The sequence below is a fragment of the Bubalus bubalis genome, chromosome 13 (assembly GCF_019923935.1).
Source record: "Bubalus bubalis isolate 160015118507 breed Murrah chromosome 13, NDDB_SH_1, whole genome shotgun sequence".
Lineage (NCBI taxonomy): Eukaryota > Metazoa > Chordata > Mammalia > Artiodactyla > Bovidae > Bubalus > Bubalus bubalis.
In genome coordinates this window covers 13086676-13113805 of record NC_059169.1, presented here as the reverse complement: position 1 = coordinate 13113805, position 27130 = coordinate 13086676, and the positions used below count along the sequence as shown (strand labels likewise).

Sequence of the window (27130 nt, the reverse complement as noted above, 5' to 3'; positions counted from 1 at the left end):
TGAGACTGCGTCCAATACACTGCAAGGCTGAATTCAAGTCAAGGCTAATTTGGAAAATGTGGTATAGACCTGGAGGACCCAGTGAGGAATCCTGGCTCCCTAACATGAGAGAAGCAAGTATAAGGTGGTCTTACCATGGAGGCTCACTTTGAAGATTTGGTAGCTCTTCCTATCAAAATAAAAGTAATAAACTCCATCACTTTCTAGACTCTATCCAAAATTATTAGAATTCCTTCTTCCCCCTTCAGTGAGGAAGGCAGACAAAGAGGAAAAGAGGAAGCAAACTGGTCTCCTCTTCTTACCAAGGGCAATGGAAGAGCCCCATAAAAGGTATTTGTTGGGTTATTATCATTTATTATTATTTTTATCATGAAACTTTGTAAAGGATGAGAGTAGCTGATCTTGCGTGGGTGCTCAGTCCCTTCAGTCCTGTTGGACTCTTTGCGACCCCATGGACTGTAGCCCTCCAGGCTCCTCTGTCCATGGGATTTTCCCAGCAAGAATACTGGAGTGGGTGGCCATGCCCTCCTCCAAGACATCTTTCTGACCCAAGGATCGAATCCATGTCTCCTGCATTGCAGGCAGATTCTTTACCTCTGAGCCAACCCGGGAAGCCCAACTGATCTTTATTTAGTACTTGTAAGCTGGTCAATGGGAGCCTCCCTGGTGGCTCAGTAGTAAAGAATCTGCCTGCTAACACAGGAGACACAGGTTTGATTCCTGGATCAGGAATATCCCCCATAGAAGGAAATGGCAACCCACTCCAGTATTCTGGCCTGACAAATCCCATGGACAGAGGAGGCTGGCAGGCTACATTCCATGGGGTTGCAAAGGAGTCAAACACTATTTAGCAACTTAACAACAACATGTGGTCAACTCTGCTAAGATTTCTTCCTACTGTATCTCACCAAATCCTCACCGGAAACCCTGTGAGGTTGGTACTATTTTTATCACCATTTAGACACACAAAAAAATAGAGCTTAGAGAGGTTAAATAATTTTTTTCAAGTAAGTGGTGTCAAAGTTTGAATCCTGTCTAATGAGCAGTGTTAAATATGGATTAGTGGTTAAATTGAAATGAGGGGAAAACCTGAGTTGCCCTGAGTTTGGGAAATTTGCTCCCAACTTAAAGCTTGGGTGTACGTCTTGGGGTGAAAAAATCTGCTTTGCCTTCGTCCAGTGAAAAACTGACCATGAGACACAAAACAAAACAGCAAAAAAAAAAAAAAAAAAAAAAATGTAACTGAAGAGCTTAGGTAATTTTTCTATGACCTTTGTTACTCAAAAAGAAGAAATTACGATTCAAGTTTTTCTGCAGCTTAATTATAGCCCTCTCTGTACTGTGCACAGTATGCTAAGTATTAGTAATAGGGGCCATCCGAAACCAAATTCTCCACGGATCTCCCAACTCCCTCAGGTCTGTTTAGGACAAGTGATAAGGAAACAACGTTCTATATGAAGAAGCAGCAGGCTCCTAGATGGTGTGAATCTTTTTTTGTTGTTAATGAGGTAAAATGAGCAGTTTTACTCATGTAAAACCAACAGCAGAAATGAAAAGCCATTTTTGTTACTGACCTCGGGGCTGTGGAAGAAATATCTATTCAGTGTGTAAGCTAGGAAGTGATAAGTCCCCGTCAGGAGACTTGCCCTGTGCTGCTTTGGCAGAGAGACCAAGGAGAAATGGGCCTATTTTTAAACGGCTTTTCTACTTCTGATAGGATGTGGGCCCTTTGCCTAAATCATCTTTGAATCAGAATAGCAATTCTTTTTCTCCCACTTGGCTGGAGTGTGAAAGAATCTTTGGAAAATGTTCAATAAGTGTCTTGAGCTTTATGTAAATAGGAAAAAATGCAGCTATATGTAAAAAGGATATCAAAGAAAAGGCCAATATTATTCAACTTTTTATATACTGGGAAGCAAATACATTGAGTGTACAAAATGGTGGGATTACTTCACAGAATAGAACATACAGGGACAGCAACATAGTAGGCTTGTAAGTATCTGTTGAAGGAATTAGTGAATAAAAACATAAGCACAAGAGACCTCATTAAAAGCAAATTAGAAATTTGAAAACCTGTAATAAATAACTATGTGTGCCTACTTTTGTAATTTAGTCTTTTACCACCAAAAGAAAGCCTTGTTGAAAATACAAAGAATATTGAGACTTGAAATTCAAGACGGATGTATGAAAGAACCAGAAATACGTGGGTCTCAAGCCCAAGTCAGTAACAAATTCAGTTTTTATTAGATCAGAAAGAACATGTTCAAAACAGACTTAGGTAATAGAGGAGTCTTGACCAGAGAGTGCATGTACTTGGGAGGTGAGGCTGGGGTTGACTAGATGGGCTGGGGTCTTAGAATTGGAAATGGGGTTTGTGGGACAGCCAGGAGCACAGATATCCTTCCCCAATTTACTGTGACCAGTGAGGAATTCATTTCTTTTCAAGGTCACCGTTTGCTGACAGCCTGAATGTCAGCAAATCTTCAGTGAGATTTCAACTCTGTCACAGATCAAAAATTCAACCTCTTTTCCTAGATTGCCTCAGTCTCCCCCCCCCCCCAATGCAAGATGTTAGATTAACAGACTACTGATGGTTTGGGGTGCCAAACAGGACTTCCAAGACAGAATCACAGAAATAAATTTAAACACAGAGAGAATGGACATGTGGCCCAGGGTGGGAAGAGGAGGGTGGGACAAATTGGGAGGTTAGGATTGTCATATGTACACTGTTGCTGCTGCTGCTAAGTCGCTTCAGTCATGTCCGAATCTGTGCGACCCCATAGACAGCAGCCCACCAGGCTCCCCCGTCCCTGGGATTCTCCAGGCAAGAACACTGGAGTGGGTTGCCATTTCCTTCTCCAATGCATGAAAGTGAAAAGTGAAAGTGAAGTTTCTCAGTCATGTCCGACTCAGCGACCCCATGGACTGCAGCCTACCAGGCTCCTCCGTCCATGGGATTTTCCAGGCAAGAGTACTGGAGTGGGGTGCCATTGCCTTCTACTGAGTGTAAAATAGGAAGCTAGTGGAAAGCTGCTGCCTAGCACAGGGAGCTCAGTTTGGTGCTCTGTGATGACCTAGAGGGGTGGGATGGGGAGGGTGGGAGTGATGTCCAAGAGGGAGGGGATACATGTATATGTATAACTGACTCACTTTATTGTACAGCAGAAACTAACACAGCGTTGGAAAGCAGTTATACTCCAATTAAAAAAAAAAAAATCAGTCATCTCTGTTTTGCAAGTCTTTCCACCACTCTGTCTCCAGAAGCTGCCTGCTGGTTAATATTTCCCCTCCTACCTCCATCGTAATGCTTGGCCTAACATTGTTTTACTCTTCCTTGAAACTTCTTTTTCCTTCTTACTTCCCTTCACTCCAAATTCATATTAGCTTCTTCTCGAAAGTGTCTGTGTCCTCACTATTCCAGCCCCTCCATGCTGAGCACTGGCGCTTTTGCTCTATAAACACATACACACACCAATGTAGGTAAGTTACTCAGCAAACTCAGTTCTTCTCCTGCAAAGAATTCTGAAGTTGACTCTTAAGATAACCTTCTGTTTCCCTTCCTCATTAGCACATGGGGACAATGAAGAGCTACACAGAGGGGCAGGTTTTGCTATAACAATGGTTAGTTTGCTAACCATTCCATTTTATTCTTCAAGCTTTGAGATATTGATTACTCCAACAATTGGTTGAAGCTCTGATCATCATAGGGAAGACCTCCTGGAGAAGGGAATGGCACCCCACTTGAGTATTCTTGCCTGGAGAATCCCATTCACAGAGGAATCTGGCAGGCTTCGATCCATGGGGTCACAAAGAGTCAGACACAACTGAGCAACTTTCACTGATCATTATAAAGTTGTTAACCAATCATGGTGTCTTTTCTTCTGAATATGATGAATGATCTTTGTATTTAAAATTGAACACACACACACACACACACACACACACACACACACACCCTGTAGGCATTGGTGTTAGACACTGGAGACGTGTCTTTGATACCTGACTTAGAGTTTGCTGGAAGGTTCTGTGTTGTCAGTGACTCCTGCAGATTTGAGCCTGAAGGAATCTGATATAGGGTTATCAGCTTTTTAGGATTCAGGTGATGGTGAGACCTGATTCCTTCTGTTCCTCTTCTCTGATCTCAGTACCTGTGAGATCAGCTCTGCCAGCTCTCTTATCTTATTTCTGGTCTGGCAGAGGAGCTATATATAAACCCTTTGCTTCTGAGGCTAGTTGGGTCTCAAGATAAATTTTTGCAGTTTTCTTCCAGGAAGATAGTAGTGTCAATGCAGGTTTACCTGCCTCACAGCTATTCTAGGATCTGACAAAAAGGAATAAAAGCAAAACCAGGAAAGAAAGTGTTAAAAATAGATAAAAGGGGTATGGTATGAACTCCACATTCAGCTTTAGGAAAGTCTGTCCCATAGAATGTAATTTGGACTGAAGGCAAAGGTAGTAAAAAGCATCAACTTGCAACTTTGCATCTCGAGAAGGATCTATTCCATTTTCTCTGTCACGGGTATTGTCACTGTCCAATCAGGAGGACCTGGACCACACCTTAGCATGCTGCTTCTACTCTTGCCTCCGTAGGGGTCAGCACGTACTTGCATTCAAGGAATAAATGCCTTGTTTGCTTCTCCATCACCCAGAGATGTCTTGACTCCTTATTACGGAAAATGAGGAAATTCAGGCACATTATGTTCCCTCCCACCCCCATCAATCCACTTCACCCTTAGCCTCTGTTGGCCTCACCTTCATCCTGTAAGGCTTTTGTGAACTTGCACTCTCAGTTCACTTCAGTTCAGTGGCTCAGTGGTGTCCGACTTTTTGCAACCCCATGGACTGCAGCACACCAGGCCTCTCTGTCCATCGTCAACTCCAGGAGTCTACTCAAACTCATGTCCATCGAGTCGATGATGCCATCCAACCATCTCATCCTCTGTCGTCCCCTTCTCCTCCCGCCTTCAATCTTTCCCAGCATCAGGGTCTTTTCCAATGAGTCAGTTCTTTGCATCAGGTGGCCAAAGTATTGGAGTTGCAGCTTCAGCATAAGTCCTTCCAAAGAATATTCAGGACTGATTTCCTTTTGGATAGACTAGTTGAGTCTCCTTGCAGTCCACGGGACTCTCAAGCGTCTTCTACAACACCACAATTCAAATTTGCACTCTATCCTCCAATGCAACATAGACTTCTGGACTTGTTGTATAGGATGATTCTAAAAACGAAAAATTAAGACAGCAGTAAACAAGATGCTTAATGTGACTGTGTAAAATATCCACTATTGTGAACAGATTTACAAAAAAAAAAAGGAAATGCACACTGATTCCTCCAACCTCCACTGAAGTCAGGTGGATTCTCCTCTCATACATTCCATTCCATTTAGTCCTTAAAATTATGTCTTGTTTTGGCTTGCTTTGCATCTGGTTGTGACTTTCTCTTTCAGCTTTGTGTTTTGCTTAGAATTTCGATTGCCTTTCTTTCATCCTGTGGAGAGAACAATTCTATGCCTCTTTCATATTTATTATCTAAAATATTCAATCCTAGAATCCTAGTGTTTGTTGAAAGAGAACCCCTTTTCCCTTATATACCTTGGAGATGCCTGACTTGTCATCACTGTAAATCTTTCCTTTAAAGACATTAAAATAAGTATGTTAGAGTCCATCATTATTTCCTGAGTTCCTTTTTACTTACATTGGGATAGTTTCTCAAATACCGTTCTCTTTTTCCAGAAAGTGTAGAGGAGTGAAATTTTCTGGGCATATGGGTATCTTTTTCATTCTACATTTAATTGATAATTTGACTAGATAGAAAATTCAATATTTAAAATCATTTTCCCTCAGAAGTTCAATGGCACTGACCCAATGTTTTTAGCCTTTGGAGTTCTGATTTAAAAATTGTTGGCAATTTGCTTTTTATTCCATCTTAATTCTTTCTAGGTCCTTCCTTTCTGGAAGCTTTCTGGATCTTTATATTTAGACTTCTAAAATTTTATTTATACCATTTGAATTCCACAGACCTTTTCAGTTTGAAAATTTATGTATTTTCAGGCTTAGGAGATACCCTATTTTTACTTTTACTATTTTCCCTTTTGCTTTCTTGTTTTTCTTTCCTTTCTATTGGGAATCTTTTCTAGATGAGCATTAAATTGGTAGAATCTATCTCTTTTTGTCCTAATTAAATTTCTCTTATTTCCCACATCCTCCTCCTCCCTGTCATATCTGGCAGGTTTATTCTGACTATTGATTATTTTCAGGCCCAACATGTAAATTAATTTCTAAGAAATCTTTTGTGCTTTGTTTCCTCCTATCCTATTCTTATGCAATGGTGCAGTCACTTCTCTCGATAGTCATAATAATATTTTTGTTTCTTAAATTACCAATTTCTTCTAGACAGTTATTCTGTTTGCTCATTTTTTTCCTCAAATGTTTAATCATCCTTAATGATCCATTCATATGTATAAATAAAAACCAGTTTTAATGAATGCAGGTAGTGAGAATTCCTCTGCCATTATGTCTGTTCATCTGTTTCTCCAATAAAAATCTCCCTTTGCATTAGTTTTGTGACTGTAGTTAAAAGTACTACAAGCTTAAATAACAGAAATTTATTCTCTCCCAGCGGTGGAGGTTAGAAGTCCACAACGAGGTGCAGGCAAGGTTGGTTCTTCTGAGGCTTGGAGCGACTATCTGTCTCATGCTCTCTCCTAGCTTTTGGTAGCCTCAGACATTCTTTGGCTTATAGATGGCCAGCTTCTCCTTAGGTCTTCACATTGTCTTCCTTCTTAACGTTGTCTATCTCTGTGTCCAAGTTTCCTCTCCGTATAAGGACATTGGGGCTTACTAGGTGGTGCTAGTGGTAAAGAATTCGCCTGCCAATTCAGGAGATGTTAGAGACATGAGTTCAATCCCTGGGTCGGGAAGAGCCCCTGGAGGAGAGTATGGCAACCCACTCCAGTATTCTTGCCTGGAGAATCCCATAGACAGAGGAGCCTGGCAGGCTACAGTCCATAAGATTGCTGAGTCAGACCCACTGAAGCAACTTAGCAGGCATATAAGGACACCAGTTGTATTGAATCAGAGCCGACCCTAATGACTTCATCTTTACCTGGTTCTCTACAAAGATCCAATTTCCTAATGAAGTCCCAGTCACAGGTACTGGGAGCTAAGATTTCACCATCTTTTGAGGAAACAATTCAACCCAAAACATTTTTTTTTTTTTTTTTTTTTGGTGAAGAATCAATGATGGGATTTGTGTTGATTAGTAAAGACTGGCAGTTGGGCTAGTGATATCTAAATTGAGAAAGACAAGTCCTCCGAGCCTCACTCCCAAACTATTTCATTGCAATGGATTGTTTAGTCATTTAATTTCTTTAGAGATCTGGTGTTAGTGTGGTCACATACTACTGGTCTCCTCTGTGAGAGGAGAAGCCTAATGGAGAAAGAATTCCCTTATTTTCTCTAGAACACCCACCTTTGCTCTAATAATCAGTTCCGATGTTACAAGATACCACATACTGGGTGGCTAAACAACAGGAATGTATTTCTCATAGGTCTGGGGTCTGGGAAGCTCAAGGTCAGGATGCCAGCAGATTCCATGTGTGGTGAGGGACTTCTTCCTGGTTTGCAGACCACTGTCCTCTTGTTTCCTCACATGGCAGAAAGAGTAAGGTCTGGTCTCTTTTTCTTCTTGTGAAAACACTGATCCCAACATGGGGCTCTGCCCTCATGACCTCATCCAAACTTAATCCCCTCCTTTGGGACTCATGTCCTAGTACCATCCATTAGGAGTTAGAGTTTCAACATATGAATTTTAGGGGGACACAAACATGTAGCCTGTAATATTTGGCCTCCTCTTGGGGGGGGGTGGAATTCTCTATCTTTATGACCTTGAGTTATTTGAAGCACAGAGATCAAAAAGTATTGCAAAGATACATTCTTAAACTTGACTGGATGTGCTTTGTCCAAAACCAAAGTGCCCTACGATCTATGAAGGATCTGGATGTTTCTACCTGATTGATGGGATTTCCCCTCTATCATAGGGTCTGTCTCAGTCCCACCTGCCACTCTGGAAGGGCAGGACTCTGAGTCAGGACCAGCTGAAGGCTCTTGTCTGTGCACACAATCCCTAGAGTAGATGTCAATCCGAGGTCAGGCCGAAATGCTTTAACAAGGTTTGTGCCACCAAAAGGGCAACATTCCAAGGCTGCGTCAATGAGGAAAAGTATACATGGCGGATGGGATAAATGCGGGAAAACACGAAAGGAACTCTCACAGTGTCAATGAGGAAGGATTTCAACGGAATCTGGATTAGATCTGAAAAATACATCATACTTCCTAGAAGGCACTTTTTGGAATTCTAAAAGAGAAGGATTAAGGCAAATTAAGAGGGATTACTGCTCTTCAAACTGGAAATTAAACTTGGGGAACCACCAACTCCGAAAAGTATTAGCTAAAAACATCCACATAGTTTACACTGTGGTTGGGTTCCATTTGTATTGGGGGCACATGCCAAGCAGTGTAAGATTTCCTAAGACAGAACTTTGTTCCTCCAGAACACCTCTCTTGAGTGCCCAAGTCAGAGGCAGAACGCTAACCTTCTTGAACTAGGAATTTACTCTATGATAATTCTTAATTTCACAGATGAGTGAATGCAAGAGCACGAGGTGTGGGCACTCTGATCAGGAGTGACACAGTGGCCCGAGCCAGTGCCCCCCTGTGTTCCTCAGCCCTCCACCTGGTGCCAAGGTCCAGGACTGCAGGCTGGCCAGAAAAACCACATCTCTACAATGCCAGGGAAGCACTCCTGCCCTCTGACTATAGAACTGCTACCCATCCTTACCCGTCTTTAAGATCATTTTACCATTAGAGAAAAGGCCATCAGCAAAGAGTCATGGACAGAGGAGTCACAAAGAGGCGGACACGACTGAGCGACTAAGCACAGAAGAGTCCTTTCATGTCCAAGGGGCTTTCTGAGTTTGCACCCGGTGATTTTGATATTTTAACTAACCCGATGGGATGTTCTGTTCAGTCTCCCTGTGTTGGGGTGACAGATGGTATTCTGTCTTCTGCTGGACCTTTGAAAAAGCTATGTTTCTAGTCTGTCCTTATTTGCTGAAACCTCCCATTCTTCCCATGTGCAGCATTATCTATTATGCTATATTCTATTCTGCCCTACCTTTCAGCTTGAACAGAAAATTAAAATCCCTTCTGTCTTCCACGTGTCTTTTGTGGTGCAGGCTGTAAACACCATCAGCGGCATCAAGCTCACAGCGGGAGTTGAAAACCTCCAAAACTAATGGCTCCAGAAACTTCTCACTGCCCCAGGAGAGGGTCACTGCATTTTAACTTTGGTGTGTCAGCCTCCATGGCTGTTTGGGGAATGCAAGATGTGGCAAAAAGAGGCGGAATAGCCTTTAAAATCCACTGGAGGTCAATGTATTCCATTATATACACAGTGCTTCAAATTCAGTTTTAACCTTTGATGAAATTTGCAGTGTTGGGAATTTTCATGCTAGAGCAGACACAGGAAATCACAGGTGCAACTCATTTCTGGTTTTGACTTACAATCACTGCGGGCCCCGAGAATTTTTATAAGAAAAGTCTCTCTTTAACTTGAGCATAGAGTGTCAGAAGTCAGAAGCTTGTCTCTATAACGGACATTAATAGGTAATATTGATTTGTGTTAATTAATTACTAGGAAAACATCTCTCAGCACTTAACCTTGCATTTGGAAAGATTTGAGAGCCCTCTTGTGGCTGTCATAAACCTAACCTGAAAACTGGATGAAAAGCTTTGAGCTGGTTTATTGTTGCCGTTTTTCATTCATTCTTCCCCCCTCTTTCTTCTCGGTTACCTTTGTTAGCTTGCTCTAGAGTTTGGAAATTTTTTTGAGATTAATGTTAGCATATTCCATATCATTTCAACAGAGGATGCAGAGATGGTAGCTGGTGTCAACGTTAAAAGTACAGGCTACTTCTTTATGATTCTTAAACTCCGATTCTTATCACCAAGAGAAATAATAAATGCAGAGGCGATATGTTTGGGGAAGTTCCCAAAGCAAGGGAGTTGCAGTTGTGTTATTCCATTTCTTAAAGGATACTTCCTCTGATTTTTAATCCAGGGATTGATTGCACAAAGGTAGAAGCCATCTCTAGCACAGCTCTAAGCTACATTATTTTGAACATCTTATAGCTTATTATCCCTGACTTACATATAGCAGAGGAAGGTGGGAAAATAAGCATCCTTGTTTGAGTGTTTTAAAATCTCTAAGAAATGAACACTGAAAGTTATTTCCTGTCTGAGGCTTCAATCATGCCTGAAGAAAAAATATTTGCAGTTTCAGGCCACTGTTCTCCGCACTTGAATTGATGAAGGGTCACCCCAGGCAAAGTTTAGACAGAGCCAACTGATTTTTTTCTGGGAGGTTTAAATGTGCCTGCATGTATTTTTTTCTGCATTTCTGTCTTTGTGTTATTAATTAGGCAGAATTACAGCCATGCTTTGGAATGCACCGTGGCTGAGTAGCTGAAAGATGCCACTGAGTGTCCATGCGGTCAGTTGGGCTTCTGGAAGGAACTCAGGCTCTTATCATGAATAAGTGGATTTGGGAGAGAACCTCATTAGGGCTCTGCTTTATTTCCTGCAGCATCATTTGGTTTCTCCTAGATTAGCGTATATCGTGACACTAGCATCTGATCACAAATGAGTCACTTGCCCTGCCTTTTGTTCCAAGCGCCAAGGAAAATGCCATACATGTGAGCTTAAGAAGAAAAATGAAAGAGAAAACCCCTGTTGTTCAGGTCTCGATAGGACATATGAAAGTTAAAGGTGGCATCTGATCCATGTCCCCTTCAATGCATAGGTGTAATGAACACAAATTGCAGTTACCTGGCTTGCTGGGGAGTGAAAAAAGGAGACTGTGGTGTGCAGGTAATACTGGCCAGGATGAGATGCTGAGCAGAAACCATTCCATTCCTAAGGGCCTGCAGAAAATGTCCATCTCTAACACCATCTTTCTTGATCTTTGGTGCAAGGTCCTTGAAGAAAACACATACATGGCTACAGGCAGGGGTTGCACCCAGGGGGTTCAGGTTGCATCTTTCATAAGTTTCTACTGATCAAAAATTAGATAATTTGAACATCAGTAAGAATAATGACTTCAGTGTACTGAAACTCATTTAATATGTTTAGATTCATGAGCTCATAATGATATGAAAACAAACAAGCAGCATCAACAAAAAGCCCTTTTGAAGGATTCTAGGCAAGCAAGCTATTTTGCAAACCAGTACACAGAATGAGTCAAACATTCATCTACCTTGGAGGATCCCATAATTTACGGAGGTTGGGAGAATTTGCCTTTATAGAAGCATGGCAGCTAATATTTGAATAAAAAGGTATCAGATTATATTATCACTGTTTTGCAGTCCTCTAACACAGCCGTCCTCACAGTTGATCTCAAGGAAGACAATGTTTCCACAGACTGGGGGGCAGGGGGCAAGGAGATGGTTTGGGGATGATTCAAGTCCATTGCACTTATCCTGCACTTTATTTCCATTATTACATTGTGATGTATAAGGAAATAATTATACAACCGGCCAGAATGCCCTTGTGGATCTGAAAGGAGGCAGAGCTCAGGCAGTATTGTGAGCGATGAGGAATATCAGTAAATATAGACAAAGTTTCGCTCACTTGCCCGCCACTCAGGTCCTGCTGTGTGGCCAGGTTCCTAATAGTCCATGGACCCCTGCTCTAACCAATGATCATCAGTGGCTATGGCTCCCCAAAAGGACAAACCACCACAGATTAGTGCCTCCAAACAGAAGTCCACAAAACTGCCTACATAGAAACAATAATTTATTATTCCAGAATGACTTTTTCCCCACAGCTTCAAATATTACCTGAAGGTGTATCCGGGTTTCCCTGGTAGCTCAATGGTAAAGAATCCACCGGTAATGCAGAAGACGCAGGAGATGCAAGTTTGATCCCTGGATCGGGAAGATCCCCCGGAGGGAGGAAATGGCAACCCAGTCTATTACTCTTGCCTGGGAAGTCCCATGGACAGAGGAGCCTGGCGGGCTACAGTCCATGGAGTCATAAAAATTAGACACGACCGAGCATGCCCGCACAAAGCCATCCATATCCTAGTATTTCCTCTGGTTCTCCATTTTCAGTGGCTTTTCAAAGAGAACATGAGCTAATGTACAAACCAGTGGAATCCTCAAACATAGAATAATGAGCTAATATCATAATTTCTCTCTAACCCTTAACTACACTTGTGCAAAATAAGACAACTTCACAGTTAGCTATTGCGGTCAGGCTGCGTCTTGTGGACCATTGTACCCCAAGAATCTAACACAGTGTTTAGCATCAAATACATAATCAACAAATACTTTTAGGTAAGTAAATAAACTCATCTCATAGCTGCAGAAGAAAAAGAAAAGTCTCAGCTCCACTGGTTGTTTGATCTTGGGAACATCCTTTCATATCTGCGAGCATCAGTTCCCTCATCTGTAAATTCTGCCTCTGACATAATTTTGTACTGAGAATCAAGTGAAATAATGGATGAGGGAAGTGTTTGGAAAACCCTAAGTATGTTATACAAATAGAAAAGCACTATCAGCTATTTTTTTAATTATTAATGCAGCTTGTTTAATATTTAAAATTTCACTGTATTGGGTAGTTTCTGAAGCTCTGATATCCACGGGAGAAGGGAAGCTTTTGAAGCGGAGAGTGTGGACTTAAGTTGAGGGTCTGCTGTGCAGCAGCTACTGCTGGACCTTCTATAGTCATTATTTTAATCATTAATTCCCTCAACCCTATGAGGTAAGCATTTATACCCTGGCTCTTTAGATGAGAACACTAAGCCTCCTAGAGGTCATATACGCTGACCAGCTCACATCAAATGTGAAGTGGACCTGACATTGAAACCCATATCTTGCTAACTTCAAACCTATTTTCTTTCCATGGCACCTTAGGTGATGTTCCCAACATGTTTGAAATTGTTTGCTAATGTTCCATCCGAATGGTTGAGCTTGACTTGTATTTTCCTTGAATCTTCTCTTCCTGAATAAAGGTGTCAGAACAGCCAGCGTCAGGATCCCAGAATGTTTTTTGAACACCTTTGCAGCATTGTGTTTCAAAAGACCTATTTTAAAAACAGAAAAAGAACTATGGCATCGCGGGAGCTTTGGCTTCATCTGAATTCTCTTGCATGGCTATTTCTAACCACGCAGTGTTGTCCTGAGATGACTACAGCTTTTGTCTTCCAGGTTACTTGGGAGTGATAGAGGGAACTGTATTCAATATCTTACGATCAACCATAATGGAAAAGAATATAAAAAAAGAATGTATATATCTGTTTAACTGAATCACTTTGCTGTTCAGCAGAAACTAACACAACATTGTGAATGAACTAGAAGTTAATAGAAAAAAAACAATGGTAAAAGAAGGGGAAAAAAATGAACGGAACTGCAGTAAATCCCCCCTTGTCTCTAATATCCTTTACTCAAGTGTGAATTCTTTACGCAGTTGAGAGGGTGTGCTGAACTCAGGAAAACTGTGTTTAGGACTGCTCCTAAGCTCGGAGTAGCTGACCTCTGACCCTGAGAGGAGCCTGGCGCCCCTGTCTCCCTGGCCCCTGCAGTGTGCCGCCTCAGCCCCATCTACCCGCAGGCAAACACAGATCCCTCACTGTGAGATGCTGATTCTGCTTCTGGAGCCTTGACTTCAACAAAAGCCCAGACCATCGATGCATTAAGTCACAAAGCATCTCTACGACAGCCTGACACAAGATGATGGAGGAGACTGTCGGAACTCCCATCATTTTATGAAATGTCAGACATCATCTAAAAGCCTATGTAACTCAAAAGGTTGAGTTGCATGATCAATGCATGCACGCATGCTAAGGCGCTTCAGTGTCCTACTCTTTGTGACCCCATGGACTGTAGGCCACCAGGCTTCTCTGTTCATGGGATTCTCCAGGCAAGAATACTGGAGTGGGTTGCCATGCCCTCCTCCAAGGAATCTTCCCAGCCCAGGGATGAACCCACGTCTCTTACGTCTTCTGCATTGGAAGGCAGTTTCTTTAGTGCCACTTGGGATTAATAGAAGTACTTAGAAATATTCTTAGACATAGTGTGCACTCAATAAATGTTGTCCATTATTATGATGGCTATTAGTACCAATTTTGTTTCAATAAATACATTAGATTTTAAAATTCAATAAAAATTTTGATTTTCATTTTAATAAATAAAGCATATAGAACTGTACTTTGATATAATGGGCTTCCCTTATGGCTCAGCTGGTAAAGAATCCACTTGTAATGTGGGAGACCTGGGTTCTATCCCTGGGTTGGGAAGATCATCTGGAGAACAAAGAGAAAGGCTATCCACTCCAGTATTTTGGCCTGCAGAATGGACTGTATAGTCCATGCGGTCTCAAAGAGTAGGACATGACTGATACTCAGTAAATGTCTTCCCTGGTGGCTCAGACAGTAAAACATCTGCCTGCAGTGTGGGAGACCCTGGGTCAATCTCTGGGTTGGGAAGATCCCCTGGAGAAGGAAATGGCAACCCACTCCAGTATTCTTGCCTGGAAAATTCCACAGACTAAGGAGCCTGGTAGGCTACAGTCCATGGGGTCTCAAAGAGTTGGACATGACTGAGCGACTTCACTTCACCTTCACTTCAATAAATGTTATCCATTATTATTATTGCTATTAATAACAATTTTTGTTTCACATGGAACTTTCCATGTTTTCCATTTAGTTTGCTTTTAATCATTGCCTGGAGGGGGCACTTCCCCGGTGGTCCAGTGGTTAAGACTTTGCTTTACAATTTGGGAGGGTGGGGTGGGAGGGTGCAAGTTCAATCCCTGGTTAGAGAGCTAAGATCCCATATCCCTCATGGTCAGAAAACAAAACATAAAATGGAAATAATGTTGTAATAAATTCAATAGGCTTTAAAAATGGTCCACATCAAAAAAGTCTTTTTAAAAAAATTGTTGCCTGGGGGATGACCTTCAAGGCATTCTTTCTTTGAGAACTGGCAGGGGAAGGAATCAGGTGGCGCTCTCTTAAGTATTTTGTTAAATATGTTAAAAATTATTGCCCAGACCTGATACCAGAATCTAGGAAAATGCTAACACGAAAGACTCTTTCATGGAAGAACATAGCAAAATCTGGACACAGGTGATTTAATTTTTGGTTCTTGCAATGTTTAGGAAAACCTGCACCCAAGCTGTGAGCTATAAACCTAAATATCAAAACGCACGCCTTGACCTTGAAGGAATACCCTGATTGACTTCTTTTCTCTTTTCCAAATCAGCTGCTAAAAAACAATGACAATGAAGACACCGCCTTGCTGCTACCGGGAAATTCCCTCATTCCCTAAAAGCAGTGCCTGAGAAATTAACTAAAGAGCGAGCACGACTGAACACGCATGGCCTAATAACACAATCTGAGTGTACTATCTGGTGTTCTGCGTTGCCCAGCTGGGGATTAGAGCTGCGCCTGAGATTGAATTGGGCCTTATCTCACTCCGGGGCTGCTCCAGGCTTCAGGTGGATGCCCGCATGCATAAACCACAGCTTTGCAGAGCAGAGCACAGCGCCTAGAGAACTCCTCCTGCCCAAGCCCCAGTGCGGCAGAGCAAAGCAGGGCGCCTCTGAACCAAATAATCACAGAAGTCCCTGAATAATGCATGAGAGCAGGACCCTCCCTGGCACATCTGAAACTGTACTGGGAGGAACTGTACTCAGCAAGATAGCAGAAACACGTCCCTGGAACATGCATTCCCTGAAATTTATTCTTGCAGTGGCCACTTGGGGGAAACTGAAAGCAAATATGACAAGCACCTGAAAATCATGGCATTTTCATGAGTCTGAGGCTCCCAGGATTTGTGTCAATACAAAGAAGCCATGTGACAAGCTTTAAAATGAAATCATACTGAGAAATTCTACCTTCTTTCTTCTGGTCAACTGGGTGGGGGTGTTGACTATTCCTCTTAGAGAAATGACCAATGACCGGTATCTTCCAAAAATCTCTTATTTCGTGCTTTTGTTTGGTTGGTTTAGTGACATGTGCAGTTTCCCATTATTAAAGTTAGCTGTTAGCTGTGCTGTGTGCTTAATCGCTCCAGTTGGGTCCAACTGTTTGTAACCCTGTGGACCGTAACCCACCAGGCTCCTCTGTCCCTGGGATTCTCCTGGCAAGAATCCTGGGATGGGTTGCCATGCCCTCCTCCAGAGGATCTTCCCAACCCAGGGATTGAACCCATGTCTCTTATGTCTCCTGTGTTGGCAAGTGGGTTCTTTACCACTAGCGCCACCTGGGAAGCCCTGTTGATACCTAGACTTGCAGAAAAGCTCCATCACAAGAGGAAGGCTGTGTCTAGAAGTACTGGTACTGAATATAATCGGGTGAGGAACTTCCCTCTTTCTGATCTAGATGTCGGCTTTAATATAGCTGCAGTGTTGATGAGTGGGATTTGATTCCACAAATGTTTAGCCTCTAATTTGATATTCCAGCTGCTCATTAAGTGTAAAATAAACAAATCTTTTTGGAAGAATGTTTCCTCAGCACCACATCACAAACCCCACTTGGCTGTCCTAGGATGTCCATCTTTTAGGCTTAGGATCTGAACAGGGCATCTTTCCTGGCCCAGCTGGGAGAGGGCAGAGCCAGGAGTCTGTTTCATGGCTTTTCCTCTACTTTCAAATGAACTTGTCCCTAAACACCCCATGATGTCAGGTCACACAGAATGGCTCTGTCCTTGCCTCTGCTGACTGTGGTTGGCTATACTTCAGCATTTTGATTATGAAAAGTGAATGAAAGTGAAAGTCCCTCAGTTGTGTCCTACTCTTTGCAACCCCATGGACTATACAGCCCATGGAATTCTCCAGGCCAGTATACTGGAGTGGGTAGCCTTTCCGTTCTCCAGGGGATCTTCCCAACCCAGGGATAGAACCCAGGTCTCCTGCATTGCAGGCAGATTCTTTACCAGCTGAGCCACAATGGAAGCCCAAGAACACTGGAGTGGGTAGCCTATCCCTTCTCCAGCAGATCTTCTAGACCCAGGAATTAAAACAGGGTGTACCACATTGCAGGCAGATTCTTTACCAACTGAGTTATCAGGGAAGCCAACGGGGGCCATTTTCTTGACTCAGAAATTCTGCATGCTAAATCGCTTCAGTCGTGTCTGACTCTTTGCAACCCTATGGACCGTATCCCACTAGGCTCCTCTGTCCATGGGATTCTCTAGGCAAGAACACTAGAGTGGGTTTGCATTTCCTTCTCCAGGGGATCTTTGTGACCCAGTGATCGAACCGGAGTCTCCATTGTCTACTGCATTGGCAGGAAGGTTCTTTGCCACTGAAGCCACCTAGGAAGCCAGTCAGAAATTCTAGCCATTTATTCTCTGCCCAAATATTTATGGTTTAAGAAGTTCATCAGATTATTGTCTCTAGTAGCCCCTACTCCAAATAGAATCAGCTAATTTGTCCAAAACTGGGAGCTTGGTCACATAAATTATGGTACATCCATAATTGGAACACTATGCTCCTATGGAAGAACATTAAATAAAATGGAAAATACATTCCCCTCATATTTTTAAGGTTTTTCTCAGTTGTTCAGTTGTGTCCAACTCTTTGCAACCCATGGACTGTAGCCCTCCAGGCTCCTCTGCCCATGGGATTTCCCAGGCAAGAATACTGGAGTTGGTTGTCATTTCCTCCTCCAGGGAATCTTCCCAACCCAGGGATCAAAACTGTGTCTCCTGCATCAGCAGGAAGATTCGTTACCACTGAACCACCTGGGAAGCCCTTTTAAGTTTTAAATACTTATTAAAAATACAACATACAGTATGATCTCAAATCTGCAAAAGAAATATATATTTAACTGTGGTTATATCCTAGTGATGTGATTCTAAGTAATTTTCATTCTCTTCTCTTGTTTTTATTGTTTTTCATTGCTCGTATTTTCCATAATGGCAATGTACTGCATTTCTAACTGGGGTTAGGCATGGGGATCAATGATTAAAAAAAAAAAGAAAGACCAGCTACCTCCAAAGTATTCTCCCTTTAATGTTATCAAGTACCCTGGGAAAAAGAGGACACAGAGCCTTCTCCATTGGAGGGAAGCACTATGGGCTTTCCTCTCCCTAACATCCTCCCAACTAAAAAGAGTCAAGATCTTTGGGTAATAAGTCAGATAAAAATTCCTCAGTCAAAAGGGTCTGGCTGCTTTGTAAGTAAGTCACCGTCAGGGAGGAGGTGACAGCAGCCGGGTGGGGGGACGCGTGGTTTCTGTGTGGGGCAAGATAAGGATAAGCGAATGTTCCCATTTTCTCATCACAATGCCGGACATCCTTAAAACCAATGGCTCTGACAGACGCCATTGTCAGCCCCCGAGAGTTCTTTAGTACAATATTTAACAATCATCGTTCCCAATTTCCCATTTGCTTAGAACATCATTCTTAAATCCCTTAATTTGTTTTCAAGACTGGAATAAAAGGCCTTTTCATCACTGTGTCAAAGGGCATTCTGATTGCCAAGCTCTAAGTGCTGTGATTCCCCCTATCAGATACAGAACAGTGCAGATAATACTCCACTGAGATAATGAAGAATGGGCGGTCCATAATGAGCGTGCAGCTCTAAAGAGAGTCAAGAAATTAATTCCATTCTGAGCGTTTGGAAAATGACTCCTGCTCACAGCACAGCGGGGTGGGAGACCTAAGTTTCACTTTTTAAAAATGCACACATTGTTAACGCAAGTTCACGTGCCCAAAGTACAGTGAGGCCAAACAAACTGAAATGAAGGAGTCTGGAGCAAAGAAAGGTTTATCACAGGGCCCTGCAAAGGGATGAGGCGGGTGACTCCTGACCCAAAAAGCTCCAGATTCCCCAAAGCGTTTCGGCAAAGGATTTTTAGGGTGGCTCAGCAGTGAAGAACCCCCACCTGCCAATGCAGGAGACATAAAAGACACAACTTCAATCCCTGGGTTGGGAAGATTCCCTGGAGGGCATGGCAACCCACTCCAGTATTCTTGTCTGGAGAATCCCATAGACAGAGGAGCCTGGAGGGCTACAGTCCGTAGGGTTGCAAAGAGTTGGACATAACTGAAGCAACTTGGCATGCAAAGGACTTTTAAAAGCCAGGTGAGGAGGTAAGGTGGGTCACAGGGTCTGTGATCAGCTGGTGCACAGCTCTCTGATTGGCTGATGGTGAGGCAGCAGGGTGGGGTCACAGGGGTTAACTTTATCAGTCTTTAGATTCCAGAAGGCCTGGGGCTATGTACCTAAGGTCATCAAAGTGAATTCGCTCAGTCGTGTCTTTGTGACCTCATGGACTGTAGCCTACCAGTCTCCTCCCTCCATGGGATTCTCCAGGCAAGAGTACTGGAGTGGGTTGCCACTGCCTTCTCCAGGGAATCTTCCCAACCCAGGGATCAAACCCTGGTCTCCTGCATTCCAGGCAGATGCTTTAACCTCTGAGCCACCAGGGAAGCCTGTTAAGGTCATCAAGTAGTTAGCATCTTCCACTGGTTGGAGAAGGGGAAGTTGTTTACATCTGCAAAACACACAGGAAATGTGCATCAAATACTATTATCAAATTCTCTGGACAGAGGCGCCTGGCGGGCTACAGTCCATGGGGTCTCAATAGTCAGACACGACTTAGCAAGTAAACAACACAGGTACTTCAGAGAGGAGCTAAAGCAGGGGATGTAGGGGAAGCCCTGTCCCCCACGCCCGAAGGTCCCATGGGGTCCCAGTCAGTTACAATGTCAGCTTGTGTTTAGGATGGACTGGTCATCTGTGCTTGCTCCCTGCTGAGGACCAAAGAGCTCCTTCAATGTCCTCAAGGCCACCTTATAAGGAGGGGAACCAGGCTCAACCAGGAGGGGATATATATATATATGTATAATTATGGCTGATTCACGTTGTTGTGCAGCAGAAATGAACACAACATTGGAAAAATTAAAACAGAAAACATAGGACAATAGGTTTCAAAATGAAAGTCTGTAGGACAAGAGGAAGGAAGAGGAATTGATTGTTTCTCATAGATTTCATAAGGTCTAGGCTAAGAGAATTCATTAGCGTGGGCTACTTCTGCAGGTTAAGGCACCAACAAGTTCAGTTTCCTGGTGACAATCACCATCAGAATTCCTAAAATGGTGGCTGATAAAATGTCTCTGTTTATTAATTCCATCAACATTGAACAGCTGAACACCCATGATGTACAAGGTCATGTATCAGATGCTCTGAAGGCTGAAGGATGAGTGATGTATAATGCCAGCTCAAGGGATAAGACATTCCCTGGCCACCAGAATGCAGATAAAAGCTTGAGCAGCACAGGTTTCCAGGGGTCGGGTTGGCGGAGGGGATACCTTCTGCTGAGGACATCACAGGAGGTTGAAGGGAGGAGTATCTGGTTGAGCTGGATTCTATGACTGCTTTGAACTGTGGATTGTGGCGATATTAACTGTTTTGCTCGATTTTACAAGCATTAAGCTGGTAGTGGAAGGAATATGCTTATTAACCCTCACTGTTAGTTCAGTCGTGTCCAACTCTTTTCGACCCCATGGACTGCAGCATGCCAGGCCTCCCTGTCCATCACCAACTCCTGGAACTTACTCAAACTCATGTCCATCGAGTCAATGATACCATCCAACCATCTCATCCTCTGTCGTCCCCTTCTCCTCCTACCTTCAGTCTTGAACCTGGCATTTTGTAGGTTCCTTCAAATGTCTTCTTATTGGATAGGCATGTCATAAGGTCATGAAAGGGAATATTTTTTAATCAGCACAGGCACAGTGATTCCAGGGCCTTCTTCTCCTCACTTCACCATTTCTGGGTGCATACCTGTGGTGCCTCTTTTCCAACACAGAACTGAAATGAATTAGAAGGATTAGATAGAAGGGAAGAAGGGCATACGAAGGAGGAAAAGGTGGTTTAGAGAAGGCTGACAGTGAGGAAGGGGAACGAATGGTGAAGGTGGAGCATATGATAGTTTTATAATTCATCCTTGATTCTTTCTCTTCAGTACCCATAGTTCTGGGTTCTTCCTTGCTGGTTTCTCTCCAGGGCTGTCCAATGTCTTTCCTGGTCTCTGCCTACTTTTGTCCCTCGTAAACTCTGTTGCTCAATGAAGCTTCCCACATCAACACTTTTCCTATTTTAGCAATTCATAGGTGCATGCAGAACTCATGACAAACTGGCCTCAGCATCCTGTTCCAGTTTGCCTGCATGGGTGCTAAGTCGCTTCAGTCATGTCCGACACTGTGCGACCCCGTGGACTGTAGCCCCCCAGGCTCCTCAGTCCATGAGGATTTCCAGGCAAGAAGACTGGAGTGGGTTGCCATACCCTCCTCCAGAGGATCTTCCTGACCCAGGGAACAAAATCGTGGGTTATTTACCATTAGCGCCACCTAGGAAGCCCCCTGTTCTGGTTTGTTGTTGTTGCTCAGTCGCCAATTCATGTCTGACTTTTTGAGACCCCATGAACTGCAGCACACCAGGCTTCGCTGTTCCTTACCGTCTCCTGGAGTTTGTTCAAACTCATGTCCATTCAGTGATGCCATCCCACCATCTCAGCCTCTGCTGCCCTCTTCTTCTGCCTTCAATCTTTCTCAGCATCAGGGTCTTTTCCAATAAATTGGAGCTTACGTCCGTCTTTTCATTCATTCATTTATTGGCAAATGTTCAGTGAAATGCACACCATGAACTTGCTGGTCTCATTAGGCCACTCTGCTCTCTGTACCTACTGAAATATTCCCTTAAGTATTCTTTGTCCACTCCTTACCTCCATGACTTGCTAATCAAGGGCTCTTTTTTTTTTTTTTTTTCTAATTTACCACTCCTAAACTTATAACACTTTGAGGCCATTTTATTCTTTTTTTATTCTCTACGTTTCCTAGAGCAGCTCCTTACACACACACACACTCACACACATACACACAAACCCTCAATAAGCCATATGTTAATTAAATGACTTGCTAATTAAAGAAATGAGCAATTATAAATACAATAAACTGCTTGGTGAAATACAGGTTCTTAAAGCAGAAGGGAAGAAAACTACTAAGTTTAGCATTTAAAAAATCTCATTTCTAATAATTATCTGGTATATGAAATATTCTGCCTTTTACCTAAAGTCTCTCATGACTCTCTCTGCATATTAACCATCGTGATTGAATGATGGATGAATTAGAAGATTTTATGTCTTTTAACTCTGTTCACATATTTTGGGCATTCAAAAATAGTATCAGATTAGTTTTTACGGGGAAAAAAGAAGGGCCTATTTGTCAAAGGCAATATTAACCTTAGTCATTAGAATACACTTATCTCCTTTGAAGGTCATTTCTTTTCCAGCATCATTTATTGAATATCTGCAGTGAGCAGGACTTTGTGGAGGTGCTGTGGGGCACCAGGCCTAAGGTCCAGTTATCAAAAAGGAACTTAAAGGGGAGATATGAACAGGACTTTCATACGCATGTTAAAAGCGCAGTAAGTGATACAGTAAACCCTCAAGGCTCGAAAAGTCGGGGGAGATGGAGATGAGGCTTGAGCTGGGCCAGGAAAGATGAGCAGGATGCAAATGAGCAAAGGTAAAGTCAAAGACTGAGGGAAGGCAGTTATGTCCTTGTGCTGGGTTTTGAATTTTTTAACAGGATTACCTTATAGCCGAGCAAGAGACTGAAAAAAGCACATGTTCCTAGTCTTTGCACTATAGTAAGCCATGCTGCTGCTGCTGCTAAGTCGCTTCATTCGTGTCGGACTCTGTGCGACCCCATGGATGGCAGCCCACCAGGCTCCCCCGCCCCTGGGATTCTCCAGGCAAGAGTACTGGAGAGGGGTGCCGTTGCCTTCTCCAATAGTAAGCCGTGATGGTCCCTATAACAATCATCAGCTGAAACGACCACTGAACTAACCAAAGAGCCCTAAGTTTCCTGAGTACACAAGGCTATGCCATCTTTACCTTGGGCTCACAAGAATAATTATTCTAAAGAGCTGTAATTGCTTTTCAGACATTCTTACATGAATTTGTCCAAACTCTCAAAGAGGCAGGTGGCAAACAGGAAATCTGCAGGCAGCAAGCTGTCATTAAGACAAAGTCTCTGTCCTCGGGATCTTTCTGATCCAGGGAGACTGGCAGAACAGTCCCTTAACTTGGTAGTTAGCATCTGTCCCACTTTACCAAAATCCCTGGGTACCTGAGATCTCCTTGAGGTCCATGTCTTGGTGATCTTGGGGTCCCTGCTGCCTAGCCCCGTGCACACGTGTGTGCTAAGTCAATTCAATCGTGTCTGACTCTTTGCAAGTCTGTGGACCGTAGCCCGCCAGATGCTCCTCTGTCCATGGGATCCTCTAGGCAAGAATACTGGAGTGGATGGCCATGCCCTCTCCAGGGGATCTTCCTGACCCAGGAATTGAACCCGTGTCTCTTATGTATCCTGCATTAACAGGCAGGTTCTTTACCACTAGCACCACCTGGGAAGCCAGTGCTTGGCAAATACTTGGGGGCTCAATTAATGTTTGGAGGATTCCTAGGTGAGTGAATGGATGGGTAAAGGGAGAAAATAATAGTTTACTTGTTAATGTTTCCAAAATCTGAGGAGAGTTTAACTGAAAAGTGTTTAACAGTTCAAATAGTGTTTAAGTGTTTGAACAGATGGAGCTCTGCCTCTGTTTAGGGGACTAAGTCAAAAGGGACTGGGTTCTGTGAGGACCTGTGCACGTGGCCACACGGCCTTTCCTGGGGAGCTTGCTCGTCCTTCTCTGGTCTCTGTTTTGCCCTCCATTGTGCTGTTGAACAAGGAAGGCTTGAAAAGGAAAGTTGCAGATTTCAGGGTATTTTTAAGAATTTTCCTTAGATTGGGATAGATTGGGAATTTGGGATTGACATGTGCACACTGCTATATTTAAAATAGATTATCAACACAGACCTAATGAATGGCACAGAGAACTCTGCTCAGTGTTCCGTAATAGCCTAAATGGGAAAAGAATTTTAAAAAGAGTAAATACATGTTTATGCATAACTGAATCATCTTGCTGTGTGCCTAAAACTAGGACAACATTGGTAGCCCACTATACTTTAATATAAAATAAAAATTTTTAAAATAAAATATTCAGTTTGTTTTTTATTAAGAATTTTCTTTAGAAACTGAATTGGGCAGGAGCAGAAGAAAATGAGTTTCCCTCATTTGGGAGTGGGGAGGAGATTCATGAAACTGGAGTGAAGCTTATACATATGAGGCTGGACCTGTGGCCTGGAGGTGAACGTCATTTCATCAGTGACCTTGAAGTTTTCTGGCTGAGAGTAGAAAAGCAAACGAAAGTACAGAAAAAAATAGAAATGAGAAAAAATGATTTGATGAATCAAATTGTGATTTTTTTTTTTTCCCTTCAATAGTTGGACGTTCTTCGATCCTATTGTTTTTAGCTTTCTATCGTGACAGCTTTGCAGGATTGAACGAAACAAAGCATACAGGAGAATATGTCTGGCTTTAATATCCAAACGCTTTCAGGCACTTGGCTCCAGAACCGTGGAGCGGACAACTCTGTACTTTATCAGTATGAATGTCGCACTAATACACTTTTGTGTCTTGATGTCAGAGTTAGTCTTACTTACAAATGGACCCCTGACCTATTTGGCTGGTAGAACCTGCAGACATTTGAGAACGATTTTACTTGTATAAACATCACCCTACAATTTGGCTAATCGTTGTTTCAACGTAGTGTTACATTGAATAAAATTTGAAGCCAAGACCATTTTAAGTGTAAGCTAGTTTCAGTCAGCTTGGAGACCGTGTGCATTTCCGATGGAGCAAAGACACTGGGAATTCTTTGGCAAGTTTTCCAAAGTGAGACAACGGCTTCTCAGATTCCAGCAGCTGGTTCCAGTTAACCCTTTATGCCACAAACATCTGTCATTCTCAGCCCTAAAATCTCACAGCTTTTACGATTATTTTAAAAATTTGGATTGTGTATAAATTTGGGACACATAAAGGGGGCTAAGTCTTGTCAATTGATTGTCATCTTTTTCATTTAAATCCTTTTTTGTGCATTTTCCATTTTATCCAACTAACCAGAAAAATTAGAAATTTCCCATTTGTGATCTTATTTGTCAAAGCAAAGATCTCTCTGATTTAAGGTATTCTGTCCTGATGAGTCTGTGTTCCTTAACTCACCCAAGTTACATTATAACCACTATCATTATCATTGTGTTTATATATTTATTATATAATTGTCAAATGAAAATAAGTCTCTGCTTGTAGACCTGAAATGTGAACAAGTTTCAACATAGGACCAAAACAGGATTAATAATGACATGTCATATAACATTCAACCATATAATATCCTGAAAATCTTTATTGTCAGCATTTCCTTGTGGAGCCCAGAAATGATGTCAGTCATTTTCAACTTTCCCTTCAGATCTTTTGGGAAATTTTCCCCTACTGATGGAATTGTCAATCTGTCACCAGGAAAGACAACAGAGTAATGTAAAAGTGGTGATTGGCAAAGCAGGGCTCAGGCTGGCCCTTCTGTGGTGGTTTCAGTACATTCTTCTTCCTGATTTAAAGGGATGAGAGTATTACTTAAGATTTTGGATTTTCTTTCAGTTCAGTTCAGTCACTCAGTCATGTCCAACTCTGTGACCCCCATGGACTGCAGCACACCAGGCTTCCCTGTCCATCACCAACTCCCAGAGCTTGTTCAAACTCATGTCCATCAAGTCAGTGATGCTATCCAACCATCTTATCCTCTGTCGTCCCCTTCTCCTCCTGCCTTCAATCTTTCCCAGCATCAGGGTCTTTTCCAATGAGTCATTTCTTCGCATCAGGTGCCCAAAGTATTGGAGCTTTAGCTTCAGCATCAGTCCTTCCAATGAATATTCAGGACTGATCTCCTTTAGGACGGACTGGTTTGATCTCCTTGCAGTCCAAGGAATTCTCAAGAGTCTTCTCCAGCACCATAGTTTCTTTAGCACATTTCAAAACTGTCTGGCTAGACGTTCAAAATAACTGAATACAATAAATGTATTGTTTTAAATATACCTCATAAATTCCTTTTTTAAAAGCAGCATAAAAAAGAGTGCAGAGTGCCAGCTTCCCTGGTGGCTTATGGTAAAGAATCAGCCTGCAATGTGGGAGACATGGGTTCAATCCCTGGATTGGGAGGGACCCATGGAGAAGGGATAGGCTACCCACTCCAGTACTCTTTCCTGGAGAATTCCATGGACAGAGGAGCCTGCCGGGCTACAGTCCATGGGGGTCGCAAAGAGTCAGACGTAACTGAGTGGCTAACACTTCAATTCCTTATTTTTGTCACTGCTTTTACTAGCTATAATTTTTTTTTTAGTACAGTTTAGATTGTCAGGGGAAGCAATGTTCTTTTCAGAACTTTTCAGAGCTGTTTTTGTCTGCCCAGGGCAAACCCTGAGTGTCACTCCTGGTGACAGAGGTGGGGTGGGCAGCCCACTCCATTGGCAGCTGCTCAAATGATGAGAAGGATTTTCCTGACTTGGAATCAATATTTGCTTTTCTCTAATGCCTACCGCTGTGTCTTTATCTGTCGATTTTCCAAATCCCTTCTGGCCTCTTCACATCGCTCTTGTCCTTTTGAGCCAGTTGTACCCTGATCTTTACCTAATCATTCTGAAGCTAACCCTTTATAAAATGTATCTCTTCTCTGTGTTCCATTAGGTGCCATTAGATGAAATGACACCTGTGATTGTAGGAACCATAGTACCTGACAATTAATAAGCATTCAGTAAAAATTAGTTACATTTTTTGTTTTTAAAATTTGCTGCCCAAGAAAGCACAGAAGCTTTGAAATCAAATAGGCCTAAATTTTATCACAGTTCAAGTATTCATTTGCTCTAGAATCTTGGGCTGTATTTTTCACCTCTGTGTTCTCAGGTGTTTTTTGTTTTTTTTTTTTAAGTCATGATAGAACCCATTTTACAAGTTATGTTGAAGGTTATCTATGCCAGTACTCACAAAGCACCTAGTCCAGTTTCCAGCACATAATAAGTGCTCAGTAAATATTAGTCTCCACACAACACATCTTTCGCCTACCCCACCAACCTCTTAACCCAGAAAAGACTAAGGAGACTTGCTTTCCGCTTTGCTCTTTCTAGT

The 27130-nt window shown here is 42.6% G+C and overlaps 1 protein-coding gene across 1 annotated transcript in view; it reads left to right on the top strand.

Annotated features, from left to right (window-relative positions):
- Positions 1 to 27130, top strand: part of HS6ST3 (heparan sulfate 6-O-sulfotransferase 3) — a 727486-nt gene that overhangs the window by 696059 nt on the left and 4297 nt on the right. The window lies entirely within an intron of this gene.